Raw genomic sequence first — 11,679 nt, 5'->3', positions numbered from 1 at the left:
TTGGACTGCTGAATGCGCCTAAGTGACCCGTGTACGTCATTCCTCACTGTTACCATGTGGATCTTAGCCAATGTATAGTGTATTGTCTGAACCTTATGCGGTGATTGAATGCAGAATCTCATTTTGCTGTTATCTCACTTGTTTATGGTCGCTGTATTACGTTTCCTGGATGTGGCGGCCTGATCATTTGCATTGGGAAGCAGTCGCTCGAGGTAAGCACCGGCTCCTGCAGTCCACGCAACGACATCGACAGCGACGCTGTCAGCCTCGCCGAGGAGGACAGCACAGGTAAAACAAGTGGAACTTTTTTTTTCAAGTGTCCATTCTCGCAGCCTGGCACTGTGGCGCCCATAGCTTTATCCGAAGCTGCACTCCATTTTCAGCCAATGCAAGACCAGTCAGTGAAGACTGTTAAGACCCGTCGGTGGCAAAATTCCTGGATAATCGCTTGTACCAACAACTAGTAAAGCTGCATTCTCCGAATGAAGCTAGTTCACCTGATGCGATTGTGTTCTCCCATGTTCTGGCACTTAAACATCTGAGACAAGCAACCTGATTTTTATGATTTCATTTATTGCAAACACTGAAGACATTTGCATCACTAGCAAACCAATGTTTTAGTGCGTAATTTAAAAGGGGCCACCTGTTAAAAAACAGGAGCCAACGGTCAGGCAGCAAAAACAATGTGTGCATGCATACAACACATCTGTGCATATGCTATATTTATGTACATGAAAACAGGAACAGCAGAACAAGTAGTAGTTAGGTTTGTTGTAAAGTAGAGCAAGAAATTGAAAAAATCAAGTGTGAGCAAAGCAGTTGTTTTACACATACATGATGAGCAGATGTATGTTTCAAAGTGACCTATGCAGTGACACCACCTTCTTTTTTCAATTCAGCTCAGAGTGATGACGACAGGCTGTCCAGCTTTGAGAGCCTGGATTCTCCTGGTGGCAGCCAAACGCCTTCTGAAATGAGCTCAAGTCGTAAGTCTTGTTTCCTAATGGTACAGTCTGTGTTCTTAGCAATGGAGTAGTGCAGTTCCTACAGAAATAAAGGGAAAAGATGACAAGCGAAGAATGTTTGTACATGTGCTCACATGGAATGTTTGTATACGTACTGTCGACCAAAAAAAATTACGGACCACGGGATTTCAGTAAACGCTAAATATCCGAGCATCCTTTAAAAGTAGCCAGTAAAACCGTACATCACAATGTTCGCATGTACTAGTAGAGGCTGGAAATGAGAATACCAGGCTGCGTTTTGAGGCTGCGGAGATATTAAACTTTTTGTCAGTTCCCTTGGTCCGTAAACTTTTTTGGTTGATAGTACATTTGATGGCATAACATGAAGTTGCTCATCATGGTGCACTCCATGTTTCTTTTTTCTTCGCTAGTCTAGTACCCGTGTGGAACCAAACAAACATTTCCTAAGTTCGCGTCGAACAGCCAAAGTAGAATTGACGGCGACGGCGTCTTGCTGCTGTGTTCACACACTCACACACTTGCGTAAGGCACATAGCTCTTCATCTTGTTTAAATACATTGGTTCACCTGATTGTACTTTGCATAATCACAAATAATGCTTGGTAGAAAGCCACCAGCAAAATGGTTTTCGTAACATCAATGCATGGGATCTACTTCATTTATTGTTTTTGATGCAACAAATTAAAACGGCTTTCCCGTGTGATATAAACAAAGGTTTTCCTATGTTCATGGTGATTACTGTTGTGCGTTGTTTCTTGCAGCAGCCACTGGTTCTACCCTGCCACCACCAAAGCGGGCCAAGAAGAAGAGCACCTTGAAGCTGCCCGAATTATTGGAGCGGCAGCATCTGCGCACAGCTGCACTCCTCAAAGAACAGAACGAGGTTCTGTTTGAGCAGCAAAAAGAGCTCCTACAAAAGGAGAATGACAACTTCAAAGAAGTTATGGCCGGAATTACGGCATCGTTTCTGCAGGGAACACAAGCCATGATGGCACAATTGGCAAGGCAGCCTGTGCCAACATTTGGGCAGATGGCACAACCCTTTTCTTTTGGCCATCCTCTGCAATATACTCAGCAAGAGGGAACTTATGTTTTTGCTGCACAGTCTCAGGGGAGCAGCCAGCCCAACTCTCAAAAAAAGTAGTATAGGTCAACTATAAATCTAACAAATAAACAGTTTTCAAAAACCATGCTTCAAACTCTTTATTGTTTCATTCGACCGTCTTCAGAACTTCGCAAGATAAGATTCACCACGATGCAGACCGAAGTGGAAAGTTCTCGGCCAAGAAATTGCATAGGAAATCTCGCACTTCATTAACAGCGCCTGTGTGCAGAGGTCTGGTTGACGGCTGCTGGTAAAGCTCGTCCTTAGATGACCTAACATCGCCAATCCATGCATCATTCACTGTCTCTCCTCTCTCTTCACAAAAATTGTGCACAATGCATGCAGCTGTTATTACTGCCGGCATAAATTTGTAATTTATGTCGGCTCGCTTCAATTGCATTCTCCATCGCCCCTTTAGCCTTCCAAAGCCATGCTCCACAACATTGCGGCCGCTGCTGTGGTACACATTAAATGATTCCTGCTCCTTCGAGAGCCTTCCTTGTGACGAGGTGTATCCCTTCAGGATCCAAGGCAAACCAGGGTATGCAGGATCACCCAATAGCATGAGTGGGATTGAACAGCCATTCAACATGACTTCTTGGCTTGGCAACAGCTCCTCGCTTCTTTGGAAGAGTGATGACAGCCTCAACACAGATGCATCGTGTGCACTCCCCGGGACATTGCAGGTAACACTGCGAAATCTGAAACATACCTGTGTACTACAATTAGACACACGGTAAGAATATGGTTTCTAACAACAAGGAAACTTCTGTGACAACCTGCAAGTGCGTGAAATCTATTCACTAACATTAATTCGCCAGCGTTAATACAGTCCTTGCTACAGAAGAACAATGAACTATGGTGCAAGCAAACGAACGTGTGGGAAGAAAGGCCACTGGCTCCCATGTTTACTAGGAGAAAACTCCCAAGAGAAAAAGAAAGCTGAATATTTTGTGAAATTAAACTTACCGCCCTCGGTCGTCTACTACAGCCTGCACATTGTATGATGTCCACATTTTTCTGTTCACAAAGTCACGATATCCTTTCTTTGGTGCCATGATAGGAATGTGGGTACCGTCGATTGCCCCAAATATTTGAGGGATGTGGCACCTTGCTTCAAAGTTTCTGGCAATAGCTTCAGCTTCTGTGGCAGTAGGTATACTTATGTACTTCTTCAAGTAATGCTGTACAAGCGACTGGCAGAACATGTAAACACAATTTTTGACGCTGCTTTTGTGAACGCCAAATTGATTCGCTACCACTCTGTACTCACTGCAGCTGGCCATTTTGAAAAGGGCAATAGCCACTCTCTTCTGCACTGGTAGTGGTTGTCGCACACAATATGTCTTTGGCGACATGAATGGCTCCAAAAGTAGAACAAGTTCGTTGAATGAAGCTCGGCTCATTCTGAAGTTTTCCTTCCAGTCCTCGTCGGCGAACTCTGTTGCCACAATGCGGTCCCACCAGTCATTCGAACGAGTCTTCATCCAGACACTTCTCTGCTTCCGTTTTTTTCCCAGCAAAGGCCCTATAATAGAGGGAAAAAACCATGAAATATTTCGAAAAAAGCTTCTAATGCAAAGTAGCACATAAATAATCTACTTATTAAAATGTACACAAACGCCACACGAAGTGTCAAATATTATTTGCAAAAGTACTGCAACCAAATCCGGCAGAAAACAGCACTGGGGTGCCGTGGGATGATGTGAGACAGCAGTCAAATTAAGAACTTTTGAAGCCTGAAAAAAGTGCTGCTCCCACGGCAAAAGCTGTTGTGATAGCAATAAAGAAATCTTGATGTTTACCGCTAACTTCCAGAGTTGACGCATTTATATTGGTCAGTCCGAATACATGTACAGGCCACATGTTTCCGATCACGACGCGACCGCTATCGAAATTCGTAACAAACTCCACTCGCCTTCGTACGCTGCTTCGTTTTCGGAGTACTAGCGGGCGTAAATGCTCTCATTAACGAGTATAGCACAGTGTCTGTCTAAAAGGATCCTTCAGAGATGTTCTCATCTTGCATGGTAACCAAATCGTTGACTGCAGAGCACGTCGCCAACCCTCTTGCGCGCAAAAGTGATTTCATGTAGGCCGACCGTATCCGACGACGTCGATGCTGATGCTGCATGCAGGCGACAGCGTACAAGATGACATGAAAGTTAGTCCATGCCGACAAAAGTAGCATAAGCTGGAGACGGAACGCTGCATTCCCAAGCATTTTGCACAAGCGTCAGTCAGGCTCTCGGTAGTCGGTACAGTCGGCACTGAGCCACCAACGTGCACTCGGCACACTACCGGAAACCAGTTAAACCGGAAGTCGGCTGCATTTCCCTTATACGACACCATGTGGCGCTACGTTCTCGTGAGAGTTAATGCGCTACATGTAAACGGCGTCGCATCGCCTTTCCCAAATGCGCTTGGAAATGCGATGCGCCACTGTCGAATTCATGTAAACGGGGCTATAGACTCCCAATTTACACGCACCGTGAGTGGTGCGCCCCGTTCCGTCCTTTCCTGCTGCAGCCGTGGGCAAATTGTGTTTGTAGGCTTCCTGAGCCGCGATTTGGCATACGTGCTTACATGGTCGGATGTGTATGAAGTTGATAGCCACCTGGGTGGAAAGGCCCGCAAAAGTGGCTGCCGAAGGTGATGCCCACGAAACCGACTTGTGCATATTGAGAGAAAATGGGGAACCGACTGTCAGTGACATATTAGCGGCCCCTATAAACAAAAATAAACGTGCAGGTTGGAAAGGAGGGAATGCTAAAATACACGGTAGTCCATGTTGCTGTGTTGGCTGCGGCAGCAGATGTCTGCGTCACCGGATTGCTTCGGTATGCAAGTTGCTAATCTTCAACGCTGACTGTCGGTGCATACAGGTGGGACACAATCTGCTTGCGCGGCTGGTTGTCGCACGTTACCAGACCGCCATGTGCAATGACGAAAATGAGCAGTTTACGAGCTCGCGTTTATTGTTTCAGCGTATCTCAACATACAAGTTTTATGGCTGCTCTTGTACGAGAAGGTCACTGCTTGTATTCGACCAGTAAAGTCGTATGTCCTGTTCACTCACTTGTGGCTTGTTTGTATGGGCGTCAGTAGGAGGCTCTTTGATCTCCTGGCAATTAGAACGCACAAGCCAAGCGGCAAGGCACTGAGGCATGCCGCAACGCCAGCCTGGCGAGCGCGGCGCGTACGAGCGTACGCGACCGGCAAAAAGCGGCCACATTGGATTTTGCACTAAAAAAAATAAGATTTCCGCTTCCTGTTTGAGCAGCGCCATCTGTAGGGTACCCCAGTGTGTTCCATCCACTGCCGCTTCTTATTTTCGTACCACTGTAGAAGGTACAGTTTCTCTTCTCTAAAGTTGGTCTTATTCTATGCAACGGCTCTGAATTCTAGTCTATAGTAGAGTGTACTAGACAATGGTCGAGTGGCGTGCCGGTGGCGCTCTCCCGCTGAGGCGCCGCGCGTGGAAAAATTGTGCGACGGCGCTGCGAGCGAACTGGATTTAGGGTGCCTACATGCAAGGAGGTTTTAAAAAAAATCCTTACCTACATGCAACGCCGTTTCAGGGTGGTGACAGCCTTTGTAAGGGTACTTGCCGCCGCCAGCTAAATTGGCGGGTTAAATCTGGGCCACAAAATGGCGAAAGACCAGCCGACAGACCACATTTCCCGTAACCCTTGGTGACGTGAAATTTATGAACTTCTTTTAATAAACTTTGGCCTCAGCAGCCAGAGACACATGCCGCGTCGGAGCGCCGTACACGGCACGTCTACGTTTTAGTTAAACAGACTAGTAAGGACAGTCTTTATTAAAGCACACTTCGAAAAGCACCCTTTACATATTATTGCGATAGCAATTATATGGACACTCAAAAGCAGATTTCTGCCGTCGGCGTCGCCGTCGCCGTCGGCGTCGCCGTCGCCGTCGCCGTCGCCGTGAGGTTCCGTATGACGTCATTTGGAGATGAAATCGTCGCCGCGCGCCGCCGAACGCTGTATGTGCGAGCGAAAGGGCGCGAGGGACGCGCGCTTTCACAGGGAGTGAACGCACGGCGGAGAACAAACGCGCGTTCTGCGCCGTGCTCGCTTAAGGGCTGCAGAAGTAGGCGTCTCTTTTCTCCTTTACAATGACCATATATGTAGAGCAAACGCGCCTTCTTCAGACGCGCGAGAGTCCGTGGGGGAGGGGGAGGGAAGGGAGCCGACGTTTAGCTGCGGCACCAAGTGGCTATTTATATCAGAGGCTCCAGCAACAGTCACCAACGCCGCACGCATTTTGAGCTAACGCGGGCAAAACGCCGATGGCGTCGACAACAGTTCTGCGTGTTGTTGCTACCAAAGCCGCTCACCTTACTTCGTATGACATTGCTCTGTTGCTATCGCATTCATTGCTTCGCCCTTAGGGCGAAACTGTGACATTTTCTCCTTTACAATCACCATATATGTAGAGCAAACGCGCCTTCTTCGGACGCGCGAGAGGCCGTGGGGGAGGGGGAGGGAAGGGAGGCGACGTTTAGCTGCGGCACCAAGTGCCTATTTATATCAGAGGCTCCAGCAACAGTCACCAACGCCGCACGCATTTTGAGCTAACGCGGGCAAAACGCCGATGGCGTCGACAACAGTTCTGCGTGTTGTTGCTACCAAAGCCGCTCACCTTACTTCGTATGACATTGCTGTGTTGCTATCGCATTCATTGCTTCGCCCTTAGGGCGAAACTGTGACATTTTTTTATGTAAAACTGGAAGGCAACGACAACGCATAATGCAGTTCACATTCTTGGCGTGAGATAATGCTACCAAGAGCACACCATGGTGCCTTATAACTTGTTGCTTTACATGTGTCGCACGACATGAAATAGAAAAGTAAGTTTGATGTGTTAGAATAAAAGGAAAATGCAACTAGTATATTAAAGATGTATGCAGGTTTCTTGAGCGCATGGGCGCAAAACTAAATTAAAGAAATTTAATATATCGCGTGCCAACATGAGTACATCTGAGCGTGACAAAAAAGGCAGAAAGACTGGGGACCCAAAGGGCCACCCACCAAATTTGGCGGTAAATAGTGCTCGAAATGTTGGTGTTGTCACCAAGGAGGTTTAAAAAAAAGAAATTTTTTATTGCGATAGCAATTATATGGACACTCCAAAGCAGATTTCTGCCGTCGGCGTCGCCGTCGCCGTGAGGTTCCGTATGTAGTCAATGGAGATGAAATCGTCGCCGCGCACCGCCGAACGCTGTATGTGCGAGTGAAAGGGCGCGAGGGACGCGCGCTTTCACGGGGAGTGAACGCACGGCGGAGAACAAACGCGCGTTCTGTGCCGTGCTCTCTTAAGGGCTGCAGAAGTAGGCGTCTCTTTCCTGCTTTACAATCACCATATATGTAGAGCAAACGCGCCTTCTTCTGACGCACGAAAGGCCGTGGGGGGGGGGGGGAGGGGGAGGGAAGGGAGGCGACATTTAGCTGCGGCATCAAGTGCCTATTTATATCAGAGGCTCCGGCAACACTCACCAACGCCGCACGCATTTTGTGCGAACGCGGGCAAAACGCCGACGGCGTCGACAACAGTTCTGCGTGCTGCCGGTGCTGCTGCATGTCCAAGTTTATACAGCTGATAAAGCTACTATCATTACTCCGTATAGCTCTCTACAAATTTGCTATCGCAATTGATGAAGCGCTTCGCCTTTCAGGTGAAACTGCGACAATTTTTTTTAAAACCTCCTTGGTTGTCACCACCCTAAAACGGCGTTACATGTAGGCTCCCTAACTGAATTGGAGCGGAGACGCGCTCCACCGCATATTCAACATACTTTCACTGCGGGCGCAGAGGCCGAATGCGCATAGTAGGCTCTTAATACAGTGTTTTATTTCAACTGCAAATTTATGTTTACACCATTATGCCAAACATACGTGACGAAACGCACAATGATTGTGCGGTGTAATAGTGGGGAAAGAGGGTGATGAAGAACAAAGACAATGTTCGGGCGACCATGTTTGTCTCCATCCGCAACCTCCTGCTCTTTCAGCAGCTACGGATGAGCCATGTGCATTTGGAGATCAAGCCACTTCGCAACAAATAAACTTTCTTCCGCGTACAACACACCAAGGAACCGGTGCCACTGCAGAAGCGTCGCAATCCCTAAAGCCCCAACCACAGGCACGCTTCGCCACGTGCCGGCACGCGACAATGCGTGAAATGCGTCAAAAGCGTCAGTCGCGAACGGGGTGACGCGTCCCGGCGCGCGGAGGTTTTTCCAGCTGCCGATGCTAGAACACGGCCGGGCTCGACTGGCGCGCGCTGGCGCGCGCGCTCGCTTCTTAAGGCCCAACCACAGGCACGCTTCGCCACGCGCCGGTGCGCGCCGACAAGCGAACGCGTCGCTTCGCTTCGGCTAGAGGAAAAGGGCGCGCAACCACAGCATACAAGGCCTGACGCGTGCCGGCGCTCGCTCCTCAGCTGCGGTGCACTGTTCCATGACCATTTTGGTTTGGTACGGCCTAAGACAGCGTGCTGTCAAGTGGGCTTGCAACAATGTGCTAGTGATTTGTGTGATATTGTAGATAGAAAAAGCACGTTTGATTAATGAATTTATGCCTGTCGCAACTGTTTATTTTTACCTTTGAAGTGACAACCAACGTTTCCTTTTTTTTCTAAACCATGGGAAACAATTAACACTGTGCACATGTCATCGACATCAACGCTTGCAGATTCAGTAGTGTTCGCGTTGCGTGCGTCTTTTATTCGTCGTCTGCCAGCACGGCTGCACGACCATGCCAGCTCTGTCCAGGAATAAAGTCATCCTGATCATAAGGATGGCTGCGCTGCTGCTGTTAATGAAAAAAATTGCCGCGTATCTGCGTGCTTCGCTGCAAATGTCGTCGAAAGACGATAGTCTTCTGCCGGCCGTACTACATGAGTGCTGGTCTGATCCGCGGCCACCCGTGATGCTGTTCTTGTACCATTTCCGTCCTGGCATGATAAATGCAATGGAAGTTTGTTTGAACAGATTTCATTTTACCGCATTATTTCATCAAGCGGCCATTTATGTTTTGCCCTGCCTCAGACAGCGCTTCTTTTATGTTGAATCGGCCGCATCTGGCTGGCATTGATAAAATTGAGGAGGCGCTGCGTGAGACATGGACGCCATCTGGCAATACATCGGGAAACATGAGCTTGTGCAGAGGGTTTCCTTCCGCCATGGCAGCGGGCGCTCGTCGGCGCGCAGTCGGGGAACGTCGTTCGTCGGCGCGCATAGCATGGCATTTTCAGCGCAGCTTAAGAAACTAGGGTCTTTAGAGTTACGCATCTATGTATTTTCTATTAAAGGAACACACCTCCTAATACTTACGTAGTGATGTTGTGCCTCAGATATGCGTAATATTTACTTTGTGATCGATAACGTTCACAAGTATGAACAGCCGTACCAGTTTAAGTAGTGTGGGCGGTAAGCAAGTGGTCCAACTTTGGCCGGGTGGCTTAATCGGGTGACAGACAGACAAACAGACAAACAGACAGACCAAATTTTCAGCGTTTAAGTTCCCCAAGAAAGACTATCGTCTTTAAAAAGAAAAGCAGAGACGTGAGCAGCGGCGTCCGCGCCGTTGGTGGGTTCGCCCTATTTTCATGGCGCGCAAACAGGAAGGTCTCTACCACACCGCGGTAAGTTGCATTTGCTATTCTTTTGATGGGCTTCATTAGAAAATCGAACGACTACCGCCGTCACTCCTCGGCTGTGGCTTCCTGCTACTCAGCAAGATTTCATGGCTTTGATTCGCAGGTATTCTCGGGCGATCGCTTTGGGAGATAGCTTCGCTCTCGCGAGACTTGGCGCTGTGCCAGTGTCGGAGTATACGGCTGATTGCATTCCTGACACTGTGCGAAGATTCCTATATTGCAACAGTTGCAACGGTGGGGCCCGAAAGTGAAGTATTTTCAAGAGTTATTACCTGAGAATACCGACCTAGTTTTGTTGGAAGGCAGTTCCTGCTGGTAGCGAATCTTTGATTTACGCTATTGATATTTTTTCTGTAAGCTTGAACCACTGTTAAGAGGTAGCTTAACACGGGGGCGAAAATACATGGGAAAGAAGAAATTTTTTCTCGGCAACCACTGCACCAAATTTGATGTGGTTTCCAGCATCGAAAAGAAAAAGAGTTGGAAGGCAGTTACTGCTGGTAGCGATTTTTCGATGTACGCTATTGATATTTTTTCTAGGAATTGGAACTTTTCTCGGAACGAGACCATAAAGTTTACTACTCTGTAACTCCGCAATGAAAAACAATATAACAATTCCGTAAACTACGTCTAATGGTACATCTAAAGCAGACAAGAATGATGTATTATGCAAGACTCTTAATCACACCACAAAAATTTGAGTCAGACTATTGCGATGCCCTTGTGAACATTGTAATAAATTCACGTAAGATATTAATCGCTATATCAACTTTGTCCGCTTTGAATGTTCTAACGGATGCAGTTTACAGAACTGCGATAACTGTTTTTGGTGAGAGTTTGTGAATGGATTTGTAAACTTTGTTGCTTTTCAATCTTGCTGATTTGGAGCATTTAATATAAAAAATTGCATGCTCTCAAACAAAATTTGGCCTCCAACAGTCACTAGAATTTAACTTTCTCATAAATGCAACAAACTTTTAAAAAATAGGCCCAGGGGTTTTCGCGGAAAAGCAGCTTTTGTTTTGCATGTATTTGAATAGGCAGCATCGCATTTGGGCCTGAGCTAAAGGTTTCTCTTAAAGGAAACATGGCTAACATGGTAAACTACCCCTCTTGAATGTGTAGATTCGCCCACCTTTGCAGCATAATAGTTGTTATTAGTGGCATTGCTGCATTTCTGCATACCTGTGAAGTTCACTGACAGAACTTGAGCCGGTACTTGCATTTGAGAGCCACACATAACAGTGTTGCCTTTGACAGAAGACATCACTTCGTGCAATGCATGACATGCTGTTTACAAGGGCAAAACCGCCACACTTTGTGGAAACAGCAATTTTGTTAAATTATAAATTTCACACGTGGAGGTTCATGCAAGATGTCCCAGTGCTACATATTTTACCCTGAACAATTGGCGCTACTACAAAACTGCTGAATATGCCGTTGTGACAAGTGTAGAGAGTTCGCCTATGATTTCGAAATGTGCATATCAGCCCATAGCTCAACATTGTAAATACCAACTCAGCAAGAATAGTTGCACATGTATGCACACTTCCATGTAATAACTCAGCTTTCTGTTTTAACTGTTCACTTGGAGCACCAGTTTCATCAATACATCCAATACTTCAGGTTATGCTGGCGTAGCAGCAGTCACATGAAATAGCCAATGAATGGCTGCTGCGCATGCATGTCTACTTTCCTACACGAACTCCAATACTCGTAGTAGTCAAATATATTTAGTCGTGATGTAGTATTGATAAAAAGCTTTACAAAAGTTGGAAACCTTGATTATTTATCCAATTTGAAATGTGGTATTTGCATGCATGCATCCTTATTTAAAAATGTAATTTCTACATTTCAATATAATTTTGATAATTGGATAAAAGAATGTAATGAATGAACAAGT

This window comes from Dermacentor silvarum, chromosome 8 (assembly GCF_013339745.2).
Source record: "Dermacentor silvarum isolate Dsil-2018 chromosome 8, BIME_Dsil_1.4, whole genome shotgun sequence".
NCBI lineage: Eukaryota > Metazoa > Arthropoda > Arachnida > Ixodida > Ixodidae > Dermacentor > Dermacentor silvarum.
Note: the sequence above shows the minus strand (reverse complement) of the source record.